The sequence below is a fragment of the Alosa alosa genome, chromosome 20, assembly GCF_017589495.1.
Source record: "Alosa alosa isolate M-15738 ecotype Scorff River chromosome 20, AALO_Geno_1.1, whole genome shotgun sequence".
Classification (NCBI taxonomy): Eukaryota; Metazoa; Chordata; class Actinopteri; order Clupeiformes; family Clupeidae; genus Alosa; species Alosa alosa.
In genome coordinates this window covers 30,367,104-30,391,249 of record NC_063208.1, presented here as the reverse complement: position 1 = coordinate 30,391,249, position 24,146 = coordinate 30,367,104, and the positions used below count along the sequence as shown (strand labels likewise).

Genomic DNA, 24,146 nt, shown 5'->3' with positions numbered 1-24,146 from the left:
ACTACATAGGTTTCATGCTGTGAGCAAATTCTCCAATACTCAATACAGTATATTCCAAAGACTGAATATAAATGTTATTTAGCTTATTGCATTAAACATATTTATTATCACATTAAACATTAACATAAATAATAATAATTACCATATGAAGTAAAAATGTCAGGAAATATTAGAGTACATCAGAAGTGCCCAGGAAGCCCCAGATTAAAGAGGGGCATTACAAAAAAACTGACAGGTAGCGCATGTAATCATGCATACTTAAGAGTTCTGGAAGAGGTAGGCAGAGGCAACAAACTTTTGGCAAACTTTGTTCTTTAATGGGGAAAAAATAAATCAATGAATGAATTAATCCAGGAATCTTAATTCCTTGTAAATCAAGTACCAAAATATTAATTCGTGTAATACATGAAATAACCTAATAAAAATACTTGATGGAAAATAAATATATTCCGCAATATTTCATAACTTGGCCCTCCTTTCTACAATTTTCCAGAAATGTCATGACTTGTACAGTAACACGACCACTATGAACTATGCCTTTGTCATTTTTAAATCAACACACGTAACCATATTTTGCAAATCTATAAACAGGTTACATGTAACCTTGATGTATTATAGGTTGAATACAGAAGAGGAAAGGTGGTATATTATGACGGAATATTATGACATGTTAATAAAGCATTTCATCTCAACTTGCTTTCTGAACCTTCTAATTTACACCCTAACTGCATTTGAGATTAGCCTTGAAACTGAAAGTAAAAAACAAAAATCAAACTCCAAAGATTCATATAACTTTTAATTTCAGGAAAGTATAATTATTTCAAAGGTTGTGAAACATTTCTCTATATATGAAAATATTCTCCATATTCAAATGTAAGCTTGATACAACAGTGATATAATATAGCTTTCTAAACTACAGATACATAAATTCAACAGATAAAAAATGACAACAAGCCAATAAATCTGTTTTTTTAAGCTGCCACTTCAACATTTCTGGATCTTAATCTTAAGTGTTGCTGTCATGATTGTTTGGATTATGGTGGGCTGTTGTCATTCAACACAAGATATCTTATGAGCTGCAAACACTAGTGCAGCACAGTGAAATAGATGTTTTTTTACCCTATATTTGGCGATTCTTGGGATACTGACATGAAACTTGGTGTGCATGTATCCCCACTAGGCTGAAAAGGAACAAAAGCTTTATGTCAGTGGGATCCACCTCATTTCTATGAAAGCTGGGAAAACCAAAAAGGATTTTCACAAAATACCTAATGCTGGTTTCACAGCCGGCAAGTAAAGTTGGAATGAAATCATGGGAGTTTTACTTGAGTCGTGTCACGTTCCCGTCATCTCGTGATCTCCCGTATCAAACATGCTTGATACTATCGCAAGTCTTTTAGTCTTGGCTCATGCAAATAGTGACGTGGACAATATAAAAAACAATAGTGAGCTCTCTCCAGCACCAAAGTGGTAACAGCAGTAGCATATATGATTATTTGGCATTTTGTTTCTAATAAATTCTTAGGATTCCACCAGACAGAATAATTATATAGCACAATAACCTGCCCGAAAATACTTCTACGATCTAAACACTTCACCTTCACCTGCTCATGGAGACATAACATGATCTAATTTGATGTTGTTATTTCACTGCAGGTTGGGGATGAATGCTGCAGAAGCACGAAAATATGACTTTGATATGAGATATCTAAGCAAGTTAAGTTCCTGTTGATATCTGGGGCACGATGGGAAATAATTTAAAGGAATCTAGTTTCAATCTTGTAAATAGTGACCCTGCAAGATTCCTTCTGATTTGCATTCCTTCTGATTTTCCACTGATTGTGATTCATTTGTGGTGTAGAACCACCTTTTGAAAGACCTAAAATATGGTGCTTCAATTACCAATATCCTCTCACAAATTTGATAAGTCGGATCACTACTACATTCTTTGAATGCGGCACACCCACATTTGTGAAGTTTGGGCCATGGGGGTGCCACAATTCACAAATTTCTATATCTCAACAACCATTTAACTCATTGAGTGCCAAAAACGTAATATGACGTTTTTACCTTTTTTTTTTTAAATTACGAAACTAGACACTCTAACACACCTTATATGTGATTTTGGGAACTCTGTGATGAATGGAAATGAAATATATGACAATCGAAAACTCACAACGCACAATCTGGACATTTTATCATAACTCGGTTGCCACTTTGGGTCGAATCAGTGACGCATGCACGTCAGGTCAAAACCAGGCCATTTTCATGGGTCTATCACTAGGTGGCAGTCTCGCCAGGTCTCGCTGATCACTTCCCGGAAAGTTTACACAAGTAAGTAACAGGCAACACTTTATATTTCATGAAAGACGTTATATCTCCATTTCTAGAAAAAAAACAGCGATTTTGATGAAAACTAGCCACTGTTTAGCTTGGGATTTCTCAGGAACAGAGGTGTGTAGAAATACACGGTTTGCACCCACTGAGAGCTTAAAGTCTCACCTTTTAATCGAGCCATTGTATGTGTTCATAGCTATAACACAGAATATGCTGTGGCTGTACAAAAATCATCAACAATGGTCTAGATTGCTGGCACTATAGGACAAAGCTCCCGAAAACAGCTTGGCATTCAATGAGTTAAGGTACACTTTTGAAATGTGGTGTAGCCACATCTCATCTCCTAAAGTTTGATTAGCTTCACTCAACAAAATGGTAAAATTTGACATGCTACACAGTCTTTGCTACACACCAAATTTTGTGCAATTATGTCTATAGAGGGCACTGCAGCTGACACATTTCAATATCTGCTTGGACCCTGATGAGCACCATTTGTGAATATGTTCATGTGCATGTCTGGATGCTGAAACACACACACACACACACACACACACATTATACAGGTATACACAGAGACACATACATACATACCAACACACACACAGAGATGCACAAACATACATTCAGATGCAAACACATACACCCCCACAGACACACAAGTATACTCACAGACATACATTGAAACACACAAATACCCACACAGACACCCAGTATATAGATAATCATACACTTACACACACGTACACACAACTGGCAGTATACACAAGTTTGCACAGACAGAAACACATGCAGTCACGTGCATACACACATGACAACAAAACACACTGGCAGTATACACAGACGAACATGCTCAGACACACACATACACAGGTATACACGCAAACACATACACTCACCCACTGACACAAATTGTAAAAGCAGCATAGCAATGTGCAATATGACCCCCACATAATAGCAGAATAGTGAACTTGAGCAATGGGGATACAGATATGCATTTGGTCACCAAAGTATACTTTGTCTGACACACACACACACACTGGCACACACTTCTTAAAAATCTAGGCCCATCACATAGCAGTGTGTAATATGACCACCGTATGATGGCAGAAGTATACTTACGGTTATAAGCAATACATATACATATACATGTGTATTCTGGTGTCACCAAGGAATACTTTGTTGGTGCATACTTGTCTTGCACACAGGTTTGTGCCCTATAGAGAATATGAGGATGAATGTGGCTTTACATTCATATTTTGTGAAATTTATATGTACATAAACAAGAGTTTGAGTTACAACAACATTGAACAGCCAAAGGGAGAACATGCAAGACTTATGGTTTACAAGGAGTTGCAGGAGTAGGTGATGAAGATAAATGGAAAGCTCTGTGATGTGTGGAAACAACCACCTCCTTTTACATATGGCCAAGATAAAAGTGATTGTAGAGTGTTTCAGCTGGGACTTCACCTTAGCTGGATAACACACACATAATTAATTAAACATGTTAAAGGGGAAATCTGGCTTTTTCAACCTGGGCCTGAAAGATGTTAAAGGTAGGTCACTGACTGTAGGAATACGTGTGTTATACTGTCTAGTTTTTTACATTCCCTGTGTAATTAGACAGGTGTATTTCTGTAGAGATGCTGTCCATGTTGGCCAATACTTGTAATACTTGAGCCTAAATACATCAAACATTAAGTCCCAGGACAAACAATTGTGTCTCACACATCAGACCATAAGTTTAGTTTGGTAAAAAAAAGGCCCATAAACTATTGAGAATCAGTGTCTCTTCAGATCATTTTAAAAGCAAATCAATGCTGACTCTTCATCTTGGAAGTTATGATGAATGTTGAACTTCACATAATGGCTGATTAATATGTGTATCTTCCTTCTTAATCAAACTTTTTTGTTGGTTGATGTGTCGCTGCTTTGATGCAGTGTTCTTGTGGACAACAAAAGAGAGGAAGAAGCAGACCAAACCCCCAATTACAAAGAATGTTTGGAGTCCTAAGAATCTGAAACAGAATACAAAAGGTGTAAATTAAACATAGTTAAAAGGCACACTGGGAAAACAGCTTATCTAATCAAATCTAACCAAGTGTTGTTAATCTTATATCAAGATCAAAAAATCTAGTTGGTATTGTTATTAGTATAAAGAGACTTACCTTGCGCTTCCTTCTTTAATTAAAATTAATTAAAATTTAAAATCTTTATTTAAGAAGAATTTTATGGAGTAAAACTTGTTCAACTTCAAACTGAATATTTTGCATTTTTTGCATTCGGTGTGGTGTTGGGCTGGTACAAGTATAAGATACATGAATTTCAACTACACCAAAACTATTTTTTTATTCAGAAATTCAACTGCCTGTCATTGGTAAACCAGCCGAGGCTATTCGTAGCGCTTAAACATTGCGTGTATAGTGATCTTCCACTGACCTCATCCACAAGTGTGAAAAACCTAGGAGTTATAAATGACCAGGACCTATCACTAAATAATCACATTTAACAGATCACTAAAACTTCATTTTACCATTTAAGGAACATTTCAAAGATAAGGTAGTCCTTATCCTTAGACACAGAGAAATTAATCCATGCTTTTGTCACCTCAAGGATAGACTATTGCAATGCTCTATACGCTGGCTGCAATAATGTCTAAAGAGCTTACAGCTTATACAAAATGCAGCTGCTCGCACACTCACTAGGACCAAAAAATATGAACATATTTCCCCATCCTAGCATCTCTACACTGGCTACCTGTTAAAAGTCGCATTTGACTTCAAAATATTACTTCTAACATACAAAGCCATAAATGGCCGGGCACCTGAATATATTAAAGATCTCCTAGTCCCATATAACCAACCTAGACCGCTACGATCACAGAATACTGGACTTTTCCCAAATCCCAAGAATCTCAACAACTACAAGCTTTCTGCTACCGCGCACTCCTACTCTGGAATAATCTCCCTCCCTCAATTCGATTAGCAGACACCCTCCCTATTTTTAAGTCTAGACTTAAAACATACCTCTTTAGTGCCTCCCATAGTTACTGTAGGTATGGTGTAGTGTGGAACTTCAACCACTTCAGGGTTTTTTGGAATGGACCACCCTGCTGTGTCCTTGTGTGACTGGCACCCCAGTCATGCGTGCAATGGTGGTCACTGACCATGAACTGGTGTCGACTACCCTTCACCATGCCTTAGTTATGCTGCTATAGCATAGTGCTGTCATGGACTTTTCATGTGTCACACCATATAAACCCTCCTCTCTCCTCTTTCCCCTTCCCTCTCTCTTTCTCTCTCAACTCTCCCTCTCTTGCCTATTCTCACTATGGTATAACACTATACAGTACCATTGATATACTTATTACAGTGGATGAAAATGCACTGTTCTGTTATCCAAAGTGGTCTTCTTATTCATCATCATCATCATCATCATCATCATCATCAACCGTTTTTTATTCAAATAAATAATAATAATAATAATAATAATAATAAATGGAAAGAAAAGAAGGGGAATGTATAAATAATAATAATGATATAAAAGGTCTAACTATTAGTCAAAGCAAGAACATTGTGCAACAGCCATATCATCAATCATACCCTTGAATTGGTCTAGTGACAGATCTATCTAATTTCAATAACTCTTGCAATTTGTTCCATTTATTAGATGCAAAAATGTAAAAGCTAATTTACCAAATTCAGATTTCATTTGAGGAGTTTGAAGAGATATAAAACCCTGTGAGCGTGTATTGTGGCAGATTGATTTCATGTTCAGAAGAGAAGTTAGGTAAAAAAGTAACTTTCCCAGTAAACTCCCTTATAAACAGAAAGGAGTTTCCCTCCTATCATAGAGGGAAGACCATCCTACATTTTGGTATAATTTACAGTGATGAGTTGTAAACCCATCTCCAGTTATAAAACGTAGTGAACTGTGGTAAACTGCATCAACTGATTTCAGAGTGGAAGGGGCTGCATGCATATACACAATGTCACCATAGTCTAGGACTGACATTATAGTTGCTTGAATAATGGTCATTCTGCGTTCTAAAGAGAAGCAAGACCTAATCCTGTAAAGTGCACCTAATTTAATTTTTACCTTTTTTGTGACATCAAGCACATGTGTTCTAAATGATAGTTTGTTATCTAGCCAAATGCCCAGATATTTGTATTGAGAAACTTGCCCAATTTGTGTCCCATTTAGGGAACACATGTTATAGGCATCAAGGTCACACTTTCTCGATCTAGTAAAGATCATACATTTGGCTTTTGCTTTTAGAACCAGTTTAAGATCTTTCAAAGATTTCTGCACACAATCAAATGCACATTGAAGATATGACACAGCTTGCTCTACAGATGGGGCATAAGCATAAAGGATTGTGTCATCTGCATAGAAATGCACTTTACGATTTTCTATTGAAGCACAGATGTCATTGATATTCAATGTAAACAACAGTGGCCCCAAAATTGAGCCATGTGGAACACCATTCTTTAGTCTCAATGGCTCTCAGGTTGATCCTGTCACATCAACCCACTGTGTTCTATTAGAGAGGTAGTTTTGAAACCATTTAAAGTAAACTTCATCTAGACCAAAAGAGGTTAGTTTTCCAAGAAGTAACCTGTGATTTACAGTGTCAAAAGCCTTTGACAAGTCAATAAACAAAGCTGCACAATGTTTCTTACTGTCAACAACAGTAGCTATATCATTTACTACAGCAGTTGCTGCTGTAATTGTGCTGTGGCCAGCTCTGAACCCAGATTGATAGGGACTTAATATAGAATATGATAACAAAAAGGAGTGAAGCTGTTCGTTTACAAAGGATTCTAAAATCTTAGCTAAACATGGGAGCTTGGAGATTGGCCTATAGTTATTCAAATCACTTGGGTCTCCTCCTTTATGTAAAGGGGTCACTAGGGCTTATTTCCAGACTTCTGGAATAGAACCAGAGCAGAATGTTAAATTAAAAATATGAGTCAAAGGTACAGCAATGACAGGGGCTGCACTCTTTAAGAGACGTGGGTCTAACTGATCTGCACCCAGAGAGCTTTTCATACACTTGAAATTACACAATCCATAGAGAACCTCAGATTGGTTTACTATTACAGTGCATGCACTGTATTGTTATTCCTTTGGCTTCTTCTGACTTATTACAGCGCATACAAATGCACTGTATTGTTCTTCCTAGGGTTTTTCATTTTATTACAATTAATTTCAATGGAACCGCTTCTCTGTGTCTCTCTCCGTTCAACTGGATAGCTCACTTTTTCACTATCTCTTTCTCTCTATTTCTCCCAATTTCAATAACTTTTAACTATTTTTACTTGTATTACTATTAACACATTCTATAGCATAGCAACCACTATAATTACCCTAGCAACATCCTAGCAACCATCTTATGAACCCTAGCAACCACTATTTATAGCATAGTAACCACCATAATTACCCTAGCAACACCCTAGCAACCACCTGAAGTACCCTAGCAACAACCTAGAAACCACTATAATTACCCTAGCAACAGCCTACATTGTAAAAAATGATTTGCCCTTGGTGTTATCTTAACTTCTATTCTTTTGTCAAGTTGACTATGGTGTTGGTGATTTGCCCTCGGTGTTATCTTAACTTCTATTCTTTTGTTAAGTTGACTATTCACCACTGTTGTTCAAATAACTTAGAAAGCTGTGTTATTGTCCCATGGCACAGTTGATACAAAATAGTATTTGTAGTAGTTATTTTGTATAAAACATGTTAGTTCATGTGTGTCTGGCTTGCGTCTCCTCACTGTAAAAAAGGAGTCATAGTAAAGTATTTCCTTACTTCAACTTATATAAACAAGCAAAGCAATTTCAACTAAGTTTCATGAGTTAACAGTGTTTCAACTTTGGTTTTGAAGTCAACTCAATAATTTGTGGGCTGATTGTAAGCTATGGTCCTAATTACAGCAGTTAGGGATTATGGGTAGGATAAATGCTACTTTCTTGTTTATGATGTTTATGTTTTTCTTATTACTGTTTATTGTGGCTTTTTTGGATTTGTAGAGGTAGAACAACTGATGAGCAAAATGACTGTGTAAGAGATTTTCAGAGTATTGTCAGGATTACCATTAAGGAGAAGACCATTATTGAAATATATAGGATATTTTAGAGAATAGACATATCTCCTATCTGGGTTCAATGCAGAATTGACTTTATCAATTACCATTGACCTGCCCACTTGCAGATGTCACAAAGTTGGGCACCTAATTATGTGTCTGTGTACTTCCTCCTGGGATGTACTTGATCTTCACCTTATAAGGTGAAGGGTTTTGGACTTTATATATTTACTATGAATATTATGGATATAAAAGCTGTAGCAACTGGAGTGATAGTTGTAAAAATTGAGTTTATATTCACACTGCACAACTAAGTTTATGTAGGTTACATCTGTTCCTGAGTCCAGCACAACCAGTACTTTATGCCCTATGCAGAGGATTAAGCTATTGTGGATGGTCTTGATGGTTTGTGGCACCAACAAATAAATACACAACAACATGACAACAGCCGTATAACCTTTTGTGTCACTGTCTCTTAGTTATGTATTTTATTTTAAGATTACATTTTAGTAAGGATTGATATGTGATCTCTTTAAGAATATGTAGACGGGAACTGTGGCATTCTGGGAACAAACTTCCGGTTTTTGCAAGTCAACAAATTCATTTTTAACTTATGATCCTATTTTGAAACAACTTGTAAACTAATCAAGTCAACTTACATATCTTTTTGACACAACAAAAGTTTATGTACATTTTTGTTGACTTGACTAAGTAAGGGAAGTTCATTTAAAATTAATTTTATTGTCAAGTTAACTCAAAAACGTAAGGCAGTGGGGTAACACACCTTTTTAAGTTAAAAGGGAATGTTATTTTTTACAGTGTAGCACCCACTATAATTACCCTAGCAACACTCTCGCAACCACCTCAATTACCCTAGCAACAACCTACTGGACACCTTAATTTCCCTCGGGATAAATAAATGATACTCTACTCTACTCTACTTTACCTACAGTGGGCATCACTTTCAAATGGCCACTTCAGTCGCGCATTATGAGGCGTGAAGCTGCGTGAAGCTTTAGTACCACTTTCAGCCACTGTGCGTCGCTCTGCCACAGTACATCGTTCTGTCAGTAGCCTGACTGCCGCCCCTTCTGAAAAAGCAGGAGGCTACCTTTAAACATAATAGTTACCGAGAGGAATCCCAGCCTACGAATTCAATAACAAAATAAATCATGCATAATTAAACATTACCTCAATTAAGGCTACTTGGGTATGGCTTAAGGCTTGACTACATGGTGGTAGCGAAAATCGGAATCTGCTTTTGATAGCCTACCGGTGCCGCTCCACAAAACGGAAAAATATCTTAATTTGCTGTCTACGTTATTGTCAGTTTTGGGGGTAACGCAACAACGCAAAAAGTGTCTTAATTTGCCCTACTTCTTGACTGCAATGTAGTCAATTGGCTGCTTGACATGTCATTTTTATTTTTCTGTACAATAAACAAATACATCTGCTTTATGCCGCAGAATTACATTCATATTTGGCTGACTGCAGACACGCCACTTCCCTCCCCATATTCCAAGATTAAGATAGTAGCCTATACAAAAAGCACTTCATACTGTTCATAAAAATTCATTAAAACAAATAGCTATTTACAATTTGACAAAACACTGGTCCTCATTTTGCGAATGCGAGGACGATATGAGCCTGTTGCATTTAGTTAGATGTCCGAGTCACACATAATGTTTGAAAACCACTGGCTCGTAATCACAATAATTTAACACACGACAGTTGGATAGCCTACTTCATCATGTCCCCATGCCTACATTTTTGTGAGTAGCATAGAGATCGTTAAAAACAATAAAGTATGGCCAGAGAGGGTTAAAGCGGAGCGAGAGGCGCAAACGTTCGACAATTTCCGCGTTCGATTATTGCAAAGGGGAGGGAAAATCCCCTTTATGCAGACCAGAGTAAACCCTCGCTGCACTAATGTCAATGGAGACTTGTGGAATTTTACCAATAAATTGGTCATTATATCTTTCTGGATTTGTTGAGGGTTTTTTGGAACATTTTGTCATAATCTGTAAGTGTTTGGGATCATGTCAAGCCTAAAAGTGTAATTTTTAGTGTTGGATTTGTAATAAAATAACTTAATATCAGACCATGCTGCTGCCAGTTACTGTCCAGTTGTTAGCATGCTAGCTAGCCTCTTAGCTAAGGTAACATTTTAAACGGAGAAGTGTAATTTCTTTGAAATGACAACTAGCTGAATAACATTACTGACATTAGTTAAAGTGGATAGTTTATACTCAAGCGAATTTGGAACAGTATATTAAGTTTAAGCGAAGTCCTTCAACTACTAGTCACTTGTTAGCGCATATCTGTTTTGCCATAGCTACTCCCATCCACTTGTATGGCGTTTTAAGCTAGCGTTAGCTAGCTAGCTAGCTCGGTACACATGACTAATTAAATTATTTATATAATGTCCTAAAGAATGATTCATTGGTATCATACATGATTATAGACAATGATATTGTGAACACAATTATGTTTATCTGTTCTTATTGCTTATTAAGAGAGAAAGTTTATTTAGTGACGTAAGGTGACACTCCCACTTATGCAGACCGGAACTGTCACATTTTGCTCCCATAGTAACGAATTACGTTGCTCTATCTTGCTAGTAATCAAGGATCTTTGGTATGGCTTTCCGTTTGGGACATCGAAAACTTTTAATATAGGGTAGACTACCGTCGGAGATGATGACTTGCAAAGGCCTCGGGATAACACGTTATCTCCACTATCATCAGTCATGCCCCTTGATCAAAGTGGGGAAGGAAATAAAAGTTTGAGAACCACTGGCTTAACAAGTTACCTGCAGTCCAGAACACACAGAATCTGTTGCAATATTCTGATGATATCGGCAAATGTTTGTTTTCCAAAGTAAGAATTTCACTTCACCACGCACCTTTGACAATGAATAGCTCATTACACTTGTTACTGTTAAACGTAGGCCTAACTGGTATCATTACAAACATTATTCTGTCCTAAAACTGGCAAATTTTATGGCATTGTGTCATGTTCGTTGCAAAATCTAGAGAAATGTGTGAGGTGGTCAGCGGGGGACAATTGAGACACACATTGGATTGTGTTATTACTTGAACATTCCACACTATCCACAGCTGTATTATCAGGGGCAGGAGGATTACTGTTAGTGCAGGCTTTATATAAAATTCTTCAACAGAAGGCCTCGAATGCAGGCTTGCCCAAAATAAAGGCCTGTGGTTTGCGCAGCCTACAGTAAATAACAGACTCGCCACAATGTGCGGTATGATGCTTTTTTACAAGCAAGATGTTTTTGGTGCCCTACGCACACTGCATGTTCTTAAATAACAATGATCATCAGTAATATTCGACCATTAATTTGTGTAAATGGGCAAGCTGACCACCTAGATTGGCTGATTGGCTGATGATTGTAAGGCGGGCATGATTCCAAACACCTCCCTTACGATGATGAGTGACAGGCGACAGGTCTCAGAATGCGTGCGCTACACAAGGACGGAAGATGATGAATAACTGGGGCCGTAGGCTATTCACAAAGGCTTTTATCTTACCACTAGGAGTAGGCTACTCCTAAATCGCACAAAAAGATTTTAGCTTGGAGTTTTCTCTTAAAAGTTATTCACAAAGCCTTTCAGACAACTCCTAAACTAGTTTCTCATGCACGAGCTTGACTGAAATGACCACCTTGATTGGCTGACGATTGTAACGCGGAAATGATTCCAAACACCTCCCTTCCGATGATGAGTGACAGGTGACAGGTTGGAGAATGCGTGCGCTACACAAGTAGTGCGAAGGACGGAATATGATTAATAACTGAATAAAAAGGCCTAGCCTAAATTAATAAAGAGTAAGGCAAAACAAATAGCCTAGTAGCCTAATGAAACATAGGCCTATGGATTGATGCAGTACCTTTGCAACATTTGCAAAGAAGAGAACATTTTAATTTGATTCACAATGAAACGTTATATTTAATTTACATGTTAACAATGAGTAGTTTTGGTTGTTGTTGGTGGCGTTATTGCATCCCTTTTATGAATGCAAAATTGTTCCCTCGCGAGTTGCTCCTAAATTCGCCAGTTAGGAGTTACTTTTAGCCTTAAATTTCTTTGTGAATACGGCCCCTGAATAAAAAGGCCTAGCCTAAATGAATCAAGAGTAAGGCAAAACAAATAGCCTAGTAGCCTAATGAAACATACGGATTGATGTAGTATCTTTGTAACATTATTAAATTATTCTGTTACTATGCCTACGTTTGCAAAAGAAAACATTTTAATTTGATTCACAATAATGTTACATTTAATTTACATGTTGACAATGATTAGCCTAGTTTTGGTTGTTGTTGGTGGCGTTATTGCATGTTAGTTATGCCTACAATGTAAAATTGCTTCCTCACAATTGGAAGCTCCTGTAGCTGCATAGGATTTCAAAACACGGCAAAATGCCGCAGGTTTGAGAATAGGTCTGTGAGTTAGGAGTCCTCTTGACTTCTTTTAAGCTGTCACAGAGGTGGGAAGGTGTGATTTGTTGGGGACAGGGCCGGATTAACTGGGCACAAATGTCTGATGGCCCCCCTTCCCCCCAGCCAACGTGAATCGGGTGGTCAGTTAATAGGCCTATATCGTGAAGATTTTTCCTGCCATCTAAGGCACGAGCGCATCTGTGAGGCCAAGCCTCACCAAGTAGCTTGTTTGTTTACAACTAACATTCCATTTAATTAAACTGCTTCATAGGCTATATTTTGAATATTAGTGTCGGGTGAATTGAAATATTCTCAAAGTAGCCTTATGGCTGAAAGTTGCTTGGGATCCCCCCGTCAAGCAATATAACCATACAACGCTTCCTGCACTCATTGTTTCAAAAGGAGTCATTTCGGCTTTGTCCGAACTGAAGAGCTGTGGACGGCACGGCATGCCCAATGAAAATAAATTAACGCAACGCAACACAACACAGACCCCGCTTCTCTCGTGTCAGTCACTGACAGTAGCCTAGAATAAATGCATGGGGAAAAACACTTCCCCATGACAAATACATTTGCTTATTTCACAGAAAAATATAAATAGCCAGTTATGGTCTACAGTGCAGAGTAAGTTATGGTAGGCCAACTTGGAGTGAACATACAAACAGGGGAAATTCTTTCTCTAGTAGCTGAGTAGCCTCAGGTGCGCACGTAGACATAAGGCCGATCATGCAAGCCCAATGAATTGTGCTCTCACGACAATCACGCCGTTAAACTTAAATAGGTTAACATCACTAAGTTCGCCTTCAAGCAAGGAAAGCAATGATTTGAAGACATCTGTTTCGCTGGAAGGGCAAGGGGTAGCAACAGGGCAACACAGAGACAGGCCCGATGGCAGGGCTGTTATGAGAGTATTAAAATATGGGATATTCTACGGGAAAACATTAAAACGGCAGCGGGGGGGAAGTTAAAAAATGTGAGAAACACGGAAAAAGTTGCCATGCATTGTCTCGGTCCCCGTGCACAGGGATTATTTGTCATATTATTAATCACATATGATTATTTGTGAAATTGTGCAAACAGGTAACCTGACCCTCGCCAGATGAATTTCGTTCCGCTTAGCTCCGCCTAGCTTCACTCACATCCATCTGGGACCTCTTCCATTGAGAGTGATTTCTGCAACCGACTTTATGGTTCAGCCAATCAGGACGCAGGGCGGGAGTTTCATAGATGTGACGTAGTGGAGAAACGACCGTGAGACTGTTATCAGCGTCACAGGTTGGCTTCGATGTGAGTGGTTGAAGTAGCACGTCAATAGATGACGGACAAGTGGCTTATTCAATCATAAGCAAGCATTTTTTGATTAGGCCCAGCCTTCTGAAACACCATTCCAATGGATCGGTTCCAGATGGATGAGTGGAGCTAGGCAGAGCGAAATTCATCTGGCGAGGGTCATGTTAGCAAACAGGCGCAACACATTTGAAAAGGAAGGACTGGTAGCATGCAAGCTCACGGGAAAGATTGATTTAAGAATGTTATCACAGTGTGTGGCTGTGGCGCAAAGCAGCGCGGGCGGAAGACAGCGACAATTGGCAGGGGAGGGTCATGTCTTTTTTAACAATTCTGTCGGAGGGTCATTGAACAATTTCTAGCAGGCAAGGGAGGGTCATGCAACTTTTGACTGAAGCACTCAAAATTCCTCCGGTGGCCCCTTCAATAAATAAGTATAAATAACAGTCCCTAGATTGCTGCTGGGCTATATGTCTTGGTTCATGTCTGTTAACAACTCACTGCCATCAAACGCGTAGCCTATCTCGCGGTTGCATCCATTACAAACAAACATGCAATGTGAACGTCTGGGATTGGGAAGAGCACTAAATGCTCTACTGAATAAGCACGAAGTCAAACCTTTAAATGAAAAACACTCTTTAATTATCAAAAAAATAAACCACTAATGAAGTAAACTTGTGACCATCAAAAATCGTTTATCGCCTGTAACTCCGTGATAACAGGACGTAACAGGAAGGCATTTGGCTGAGCAACGGAGGTTAATATGCTCTATATTTTACCGTGGTAAAGTTGGTTTTATATTTGGATGTTGGATATTCTACACACACAATGTGTTTAAAAAATCTATTTAGCACTGACTATGATGTATATAAAATCAAAGAATGAGTTTTTTGTGTCAAACCAACTTTAATGTGTGTTTAAACAAGGTCTGCCTATATTACACAAAGTGGAAGTCGCATTATAGATTTATAGCATTTTTGAATAGTAAAATATTCATATAAAATCAAAGAGTGAGTTTTTGGAAAAAAGAAGCTTTGTGTAATATGAAGGGCAGTTAGCTGAGTGTAACAGATGTGTTTTAACATGGGTAGGTCGAAAGTGGAAGTCTCATAATAGATTTATAGCATTTTTAATAGTAAAAAATGTATATAAAATCAAAGAATGAGTTTTTGAAAAAAATAAGCTTTGTGTACTATGTAGGGCAGGTACCTGAGTGCAATAGATGTGTTTTGACTTGGGTAGGTCAAAAGGTCAAGCCGCATAATAGATTTACTGTATAGCATTTTTGAATAGTAAAATATTAATATAAAATCAAAGAGTGAGTTCTTAGAAAAAATAAGCTTTGTGCACTATGAAGGGCAGTTAGCTGAGTGCAACAGATGTGTTTTGACATGGGTAGGTCAAAAGGGCAAGCCGCATAATAGATTTGAAACATTTAACATTAAAAATTGTATAAAATCAAAGAGTAGGTTTTAGGGGAAAAGGAGCTTTGTGTACTAGAAAGGGCAGTAAGCCGAGTTCAGGAGATGTGTTTTAGTATGGGTAAGTCAAAAGGTGAAGCCGCATAATAGATTGAAATCTTTTATCAGCATAAAAAATTTCATAAAATCAAAACATCGGTTTTTGGACAAAAGAAGCTTTGTGTAATATAGGCAGGCCTTGTTCAAACACATTAAAGTTGGTTTGACACAAACTCGACCCTCATAGTCAGTGCTAAATAGATTTTTCGAATGTGTCGAATATCCAACGTCCAATATAAAACCAACTTTACCACGGTCTATATTTTGTCCAAATGATGTCTGTCTATCATCGTTGCACTCAGAGAAAACCAGAATGTTTAATTTGTCCTGCGTTTCTTCTACGGCTGCAAACGGGATTCACTCGCAGTTAACCAAATATTTCTTTATTAGGGCAGGGCAGGCATATTTCTGGCTATTAAATTATTTCTAAACCAGTCTGCTAAAGTCTGTAGTGAAGTCTGTGTAGGGTTTTCCAGGCTCCATTTCTTTTTACGAGACACCCTGCTCACTTGAGACATCTACCGGTTGTTTGGGTTGTTGCAGCGTCACTGGAAAAATACAAATTAAAGTCGCATGATCCCGCGCGCGGACCGCGAGTGAAGCTGGCCAAGTCGAAGCACTGCCCACTGTAGCAACCACTTTTAACCCTTAAGAACGTACCGTCACACTGTGACGTGTGACGGCCGTTAACTATCCGTAAAAGCGTACCGTCACACTTTTGTGTTTGGAATGTTGCTACATAAGTATTCTAATTGCTGCTTAACAATGGGCTACCACTTGTTGGCTAACATGGGCTGACATTGTACATTCTCAAAGTCAAAATTGGTCTCTCGCAAATCACTTTTCCACTACCATTTTGTTATGTCCACATTTTGCAGATCTAGTTTATATTATGATTGTGTGGTCGGGCTATGCATGACAAAATCCACGGAAGTGGCAAGTATTGGAAAGACGTTTACTTACAGGAGGCTACAAATGTTGCTAGCTTCACTGCCATGTATTGCCATATTTCTGAATGTCAGTCATTACACCAAGCACAATAAAACAAGCAAAATTAGTGATTTTTAAAAATTAAATGATGATGTTATTCAGTGTTTAGTGAAATCTCATGGCCACTGATAAGATGAAATCAAAATGACCCATGAAATGTATGCGGAATGCTGGAAACAAACATCGTTCATTCACAAGCTATGTAGCTTTGAGTAACGCACGGCTCAGGAAACATAGTTTGCTACATTCATGACATTAAAACTCGCACAAGAAATGCGCATACATCTTTATCTTGTCCCATTATAATCACAGCTTTATTTGCGCAATAGCAGTGCATCCATCAAGTCCGTCAATGCAAAACATTACAGCAACCGGCATCTCGAAGTTCATTCATTCAGAAATAATCATAGTATTTACAGACGCTATACAATATCATCGATAATATTACATTAGTCATGGCACATTTGAAAAGCCGTCAGCTTACTGATGAAGAGATCAGGGTTATTTTTACATCTAATGACGACTCTGATGTGGACATTGAACCCGAACCTGCACCTGTGGAAAGTGACTCCTCTGACGAGGAGTTGCCGGACAATTTGGCAGCTCTGGAGGAAGAGGTGTCGGAGGACACGGGGGATGTCAACTGGAGGGAAGGAAACTTTCGTCCGAAAAGTGTCAACTTTGCCAGGTCTTTATCAGGGGTGGAGTGTTTTAAAATGTTTCTCTCTCCCTCCACTGTGGCTACTATTGTGGCAGAGACCAACAGCTATGCCCAGACACTGAGGGAGAAGTTAAACTGTGTTGGAAAGCTGGCAAGGTGGGTGGACACCACAATAGCTGAATTGTATCTCTTTTTGGCCATCTTAGTTCTCATGGGTCTAGTTAAAAAGAACAACATCAGAGATTACTGGACCACAAATTCCCTGCTATCCACACCATTCTTTGCCACTGTGTTCTCTCAGGACCGCTACCTCTTGCTACTCAGAGCTCTGCATTTCACCGGCATGACCTCAACTGACCCCCTCCAAAAAATTCGATCTGTTTTGACCCCAATTATCACATCTTTCAGCCAGATTTTTTATCCCCACCAAGACCTATGTATTGACGAGTCGATGATGAAGTGGAAAGGGCGACTATCCTTCAAACAGTACATTCCATCAAAACGATTTGGCATCAAACTGTTTGTGTTGTGTGACGTAAAGACAGGATATGTTCAGAACATGATAATTTACACAGGGAAATTGACAGATATTACCATGTCTGAGGGTGTGGGGATTTCTGGGTCAGTTGTTCTCACATTGCTGGAGCCTTTTCTGGATAAAGGTCACATTCTATATGTGGATAATTGGTACACCAGCCCTGCCCTTTTACTCATATTTTGCAGCATACAACTGGTGCCTGTGGTACTGGTACTGAGCCAACAGGAAAGGCATGGCACATTTCCCTAAAAAAATGTCTAAAGAGGATGCTGCATTTTTCAATAATGGACAAATGCTGGCTGTGAAATGGGATGATAGGCGTGATGTGCATGTTTTGTCCACTGTGCACTCCGGAGACATGCTACCAACGGGCAAAGTGGACTATGCCACAGGTCAAGGAGTGGTGAAGCCAGTCTGTGTGGTGGAATATAACAAGAAAATGGGATCTGTGGATAATTTAGATAAACGAAACACCTTTGTTGACTGTGCTTGAAAGTCCTTCAAGTGGTACAAGAAGCTATTTTTTTATGTGCTGGACGTGGCTGTTTTCAATAGCTATGTGCTCCACCATGAATTGACCAGACAGGAGATGACATATGCTCGGTTTAGAGAGAACTTGGCACATCAGCTGCTGGAGGAATTCCACACTGCGAGGAGGCCTTCAAGTGGTGGCCGTCCAACACTTGACAACCCAGTCCGTCTCACTGCTCGCCACTTCCCATCACTGGTGACACAGACATCTCAGCAGGGTATTCGCACAAGGAGGCGTTGCAGGGTCTGCCAGACAACAGCCAGGCGTCAACAGCTGCGGAAGGCCACCAAGCACATGTGTGTCCCCTGTGATGTACCACTGTGTGTGACTCCCTGCTTTGAGGAATACCACACCCTCAAGCATTTCTGAGTGTCCAGTCATGTCAGAAAAAGACAAAAAACATACAACAGTAGTTCATATTTCAATAATCTATAGTTCTAAACAGACAAATGACAACTTTTTGTTCCTGTTCCTGTGTGTGTGTCTGTCTGTGAGTGTATGTGTGTGTGTGTGTGTATGTCTGTGTGTTCATGCCTACATGAGGCACAGGTGTTTGCCTCATGGGCCTTCCAATAAATGGCTTCAAAGTTCTTGAATTAATCTGACCGTTTTAGACATTCATTTTTGTCATTTACCTTGTTTCCAAAATTTAAAACTGAAACATCCTTTATCAGATATTGAAACCCCTAGGTTTAGAAAGTAAAATTCTCATATTGTGTGCATTGTGTTCATTCAAAACAGCAAATTTCCTTTCATGCCTCATCTGCCTGGTTTAAGATTTGTGCTAACAGAATTAGGTTTATTGAATGGATGGAATATGATAGCCTATGACGTTCACTTTCTTTAGTGTGTCTTCCACTTCTAAAAGTATATATCCTGACTGGCTACTCACAGAGTTCACTACCATCGACCAACTATCTTGCCCTCTTCCCCTCAAACACAACAAAGACCAGTATGCTAACATTATATAATAATGACATCTGTAGGCTACAACATCAATTGCTGTAAATGATAACGCTATAACTTATGAACTGATTTCTAGATTTGATACATAAATTATAAGGGCACTTACGTAAAATCCATGTGAAGGAAGGAAACGGACGACAACAAAAACTTCCTTGGAGTTAAACATCCGTCTGAGGTAAGAGCAGAGATATTCACGTGTCCTGTTATCCTCGTGACAATTGTAGCACGTTGTCAGCGCGACTTCATTTGCGTAATCAGGTGCATGCATGCAACACATGTGATCACATGATGAAAGCATGTGTGTGTGTGTGTGTGTTTGTGTGCGCTACTTTGCAATGTTCACGTGAAATAAAACAGATCAGGCCATGCTAACACTGCATAGATTGTAGGCCACCTAATAATGACTATAGAATATTGTGTAGAACGCCTAGTGACGCAGCCCAAAAAACTCACCCAGTGGAGTACGTTGGTTTAAATAAAACCTATGTTCTTAAGGGTTAAAAATGTCAACCTAGCAACCACCTTAGCAACCAACATTATTACCCTAGCAACCAACCTAGCAACCACTTTTGATAGCATAGTAACCACTATAATTACCCTAGCAACCACCTTAAGTACCCTAGCAACCACTTAGCAACTGATAGACCATGCCTAGGTTGGTTAAGGGTATTTGAATACTGTATCTTAAAGCTGTAGTTGGCAAGATTTTTTTGATCATATTCACTGAAACCGACACTATGCTCCGACAGAACAACATAAATCAGCTGGTTTTAGAAAAAAAACCACACTTCTACCTCCACCTAGAGCCTGTTATTTGTTTTGCAAAAATCCACAGCTCCCGGTTCTTCTGGTCCAATCAGAGCAGGGCTGTGTGAGATCTGACTGTCAATCACAGTCTGGTGCAGTCTGGTGCGCAATGACGAGCACAAACTCGATGAGAGGGTGCTCGGTGGTAGTGGGGGAGGGGCATGAGAGTTGTAAACATTCAACATTTCCCCCTCAATCTGTCAGACTTGCTAACTGCAGCTTTAATGTGGTAATATGGTGACAAAATGGAGGGGAGTGTCTCCAAGACGCTGGTTTCACTGTTACGTCTTCATGAGGTGTCGTGGGCCTAACTTAACGAAACATCGGTGAATGAGGGTGCCCACTTGATAACCCCAATGACATGCTGCATACTGCTGTTAGATGGGCCATTTGTCTTGTGTTTATGACCATTGGTTGGTAGATTGGTGGCAGAGGTGGAAAGTAACGAAATACCAGAGGTGGAAAGTAACGAAATACATTTACTCACATTATTGTATTGAGTAGTTTTTCTGTGTATTTTGTATTTTTTAAGTAGTTTAGAAAATTGGTATTTTAAATTTTACTTGATTACATTTTGAGTGAAGTATTGTACTTCGCTACATCAAAAATCCCATTCGTTACTTGAGTAAAAAAAAAGTTAAGAATAACGAAAACAGAAAGGGAGAGCCTACAACAGGACATGTAGCCTACAACAGGACATGAATCAAGCTGGCGCCATGCAGTCTTTCTGAAAGTGATAGAGATGGAGCTGAATCATGAGATGCCTCAGATTGCATGTGCCTATGAAAGTGTATTTTCCGCTATTTCAATGGGTTGTCTCAGTTCGTTTTAGCACTAATGATTGCGGAGAAAGACCTTTCTTTGGAAAGAAGTTTATTAGCAGTTGTTTCCCCTGATTTTGATGTCTCTCTTTTTCCTGTTTCGGACTTTGTTTTTGGTAACCTGACTTGGCTTTCTTGGAGAAAGAAATTGCACTAGCAGCACAACAATTAGCGGTCCACTACTAGCGTTGCTCAACTAAATAAACAAAAGATAGACTAGCCTATCGTGCAGGTGGACTAAACCATTTAGCTCTTTAGCATGGGAGAGTGAGAGTGACCTTAGACAGTTTTCACTATGTTTTATATACAACATCCAGTCAGTCAAACTTTACATTTCGCCTGACATTCATTTTGACATTTAATTTGGAAGTTAAAATATTCAGGTAAAATAAATATAGCCTATGGTGGAAATAAGTATTGAACGCTTAAATTTGTTTCAGTAATTAGCCTAAACTTCCAGTGAGTCTATTCAAATTTTTCACCACACATTATATTAACACACATATAAAAAAAATCCAAACATAAGAGTTATGTGTAATAAAGTGGAATGACACAGGAAAAAAGTATTGAACGTACCTACTGAAATTTCTTCAATACTTTGTGGAAAAGCCTTTGTTTGTAATGACAGCTTCAAGACATTTCCTGTATGACAAAACTTATTAGTCGCAGTATCAGGTGTGATTTTGGCCCATTGTTCTAAACAGATTCCAGGGGTCCCTCTTGTGAATCCTGATCTTTAGTTACTTCCAGAACTGTTTAATTGAATTTAATTGAATTGGCTGCCTTCAAGTCTTTCTGGAGCTTTCTCAGAGTGGTCCTTGGCCCCCTGGTCAGAAATATTGCGAGGAGATCCTGTGCATGGTCGGTTGATGATGCAGTGATGTTCCTTCCACTTGCAGATAATGGCTCCCATGCTGCTTACTGGAAGATTCTGACGTTTTGAAATGCATCTGTAAGCAGTGTCATTGATATGTTGTGTGCAACAATAAGGTTGCAAAGGTCTTGGGAGAGCTTTTTGCTTTTATCTATCATGAAATGTTTCTTGTGTGACACCTTGGTAATGAAAAACCTTTTTATAGTCCATCAATATGTAGGCTACTAACCAAGCTTATATTAATTTGCACAGATAGAAAGGATAACTACTCTCTAACTACTTACAGATTCCAGCTCGTTCCTTCCCTTTCCTTGCCTTAGTGCTTTTTCTTAGCGTGTTCAATACTTTTTCCCTGTGTTATTCCACTTCATTACACATGACTCTACTTATGGAGTTGTTTAGATTTTTTATGTGTGGATTACCTGAGTTATTACTAATGCCTGGTGAAAATGTTGTGCCCCCCGTATTCCACTTTTCAAGGGCCCTCTCCTCCATTGGGGCCCTATACTCCCCCGTTTGATGCCCTTTAATCTGCTGAACCTTGTGCTCGTTTCTAAAAAAAAAAAACTCTCTGCAACTCAACATTGGCCTGCCTGCCTCAGCTGCCTATTAGGCGCTTTTCAGTTGTGCTGGATTACTGTTCACTGCAAAGCGACCAAGGATGAGTGCAACTAACTTTGAAAATCAACTACTGCTCAAAGGAGAACTCCCATAGATCTCCATTTCTCAACGTGACTGAGTACTGTCGGTATGAACAAAACAAAAACAATCAGTTTTACCTAGCTCGAGTTGCTGCAGCTACAGTGCTACACACGGGGAGCATGAACATGGCTGCCTTAGCTGCTGGCTGCAGCAACTCGAGCTAGGACCAAAGTCCTTTTAGGCAAGTACCTCCACTCGGCGGCCATATTGCAACGCTTTTTGGGCACTTATCGGGCATCTATTTTGGCAGAAATGTGTGTGCGTTAGGCTTCACGACACTAATCTTGCTCCAGCGGACAACAGATGATTGGCACAATGTCTTCATAGCACACCACATGATTGGCTCAATGTATTCACAACACACCACATGATTGGCTCAATGTATTCACATGTTGACGTTTTGCCGCGGAAGGGTTGTGATATGTGTAGACAACTGCCATATTGCCGTTACAAACTAACCCCATGCATTACTATGGAGGATTTTTTGAGTGCTGTATCTCCTCATTAGAAAGTCTCTGGTAAAACTGGTTGTTCAGTGGGGTATACTGTGAAGCACGTTAGACATATCTAGGCTATGTAGACATATCGAGGCTTCACAAAGCCTTGACTCAGGGGTATACGTTGAGTGATACTACGATAGCAGTTATGTAATATATTTGTCAAACTAGGCTTTCAGCTCAGATCTGTGCGCGTTCTCGGTGTTGGGATGACGTTGGCCAATTGTGAAATGTTGAGGCGCACAAGACCGCCTCTATTTAAAAACATTTACTTCCGCATTCATGAGTGATAGCTTAATCTACACTGCGGTCATTTTTTGTGTCTAACCTATAACATCAAATAAACCAATTGTCAACATAACACTACTCTGGCTTAGTAATGCTTAATGAGCCTTTACAAGAACATTATCGGTTCCGATAAAAAACCCTTCACAACTCTTCAATTAGGGCTGCTTTAGCCACAGACCTTCAGCTGTCTTCAGTAGGCTACATACTGTATGTGCATGGAACGGTCTAGTGACGCATTTCATGGATGCACTTTTTGACATGTCAGTTAGCCTACTCATTTGCACCACTGGATGTAAAACTGCATTTTGTTAGTGGTATTTCACTTGTGCAATGACAATAAAGTTGAATATAATCTAAACACTCAGAAATATGAACTAAACATGAATACAATCTTAGAATTTATTCTTATTCAAAAATAAATTCATTGGCTTCCAATGTGTATGTATAAGAATAAATCACAAAAAAATCTATGGCATGACCTCTCTGATTGTTTGGTTGTTTTTACAAAAACACAACCAAATAAATTATCATATCATGCTGATAGCTTTTGCTCTTCTTAAACACAATATAGCCAGGTGACATGACCCTTTATCAATCCAGTTGCAGTAGGCTTAGATCCCAACCACAATTGATGACCTGTGATACTGCCCTATTTGTGATTGTTTTTAGAGATTTTAAAAGTTTTATACCGATGCTACATATTTTGTGGCTGGTGCTGGGGCCACAATGTCGTCATCGGCTCAGCTGATGACATTGCCTTTTAGTACTATGGGAAACATCCC

At 39.0% G+C, this 24,146-nt stretch overlaps 1 protein-coding gene and 1 long non-coding RNA gene across 4 annotated transcripts in view; both read right to left on the bottom strand.

Annotated features, from left to right (window-relative positions):
* Window positions 1–778: 778 nt before the first annotated feature.
* On the bottom strand, window positions 779–2,101 carry LOC125285143. The gene is made up of 2 exons (XR_007191987.1): window positions 1,269–2,101; window positions 779–1,181 (listed from the first exon to the last, which is right to left on the bottom strand). It is a non-coding gene; the product is annotated as an uncharacterized LOC125285143 (long non-coding RNA).
* A 2,037-nt stretch (window positions 2,102–4,138) lies between these two features.
* slco2b1 (solute carrier organic anion transporter family, member 2B1) overlaps window positions 4,139–24,146 on the bottom strand; it is a 217,344-nt gene continuing 197,336 nt past the window's right edge. For 2 of the 3 annotated variants that reach the window (XM_048229425.1, XM_048229428.1), the window contains one exon: window positions 4,139–4,352. The gene's annotated coding sequence lies outside the window, so the exon portion shown is untranslated. Of the gene's footprint in view, window positions 4,353–18,091; window positions 18,775–24,146 lie in introns of those variants that run through there. The other variant, XM_048229426.1, reaches the window with a different exon arrangement.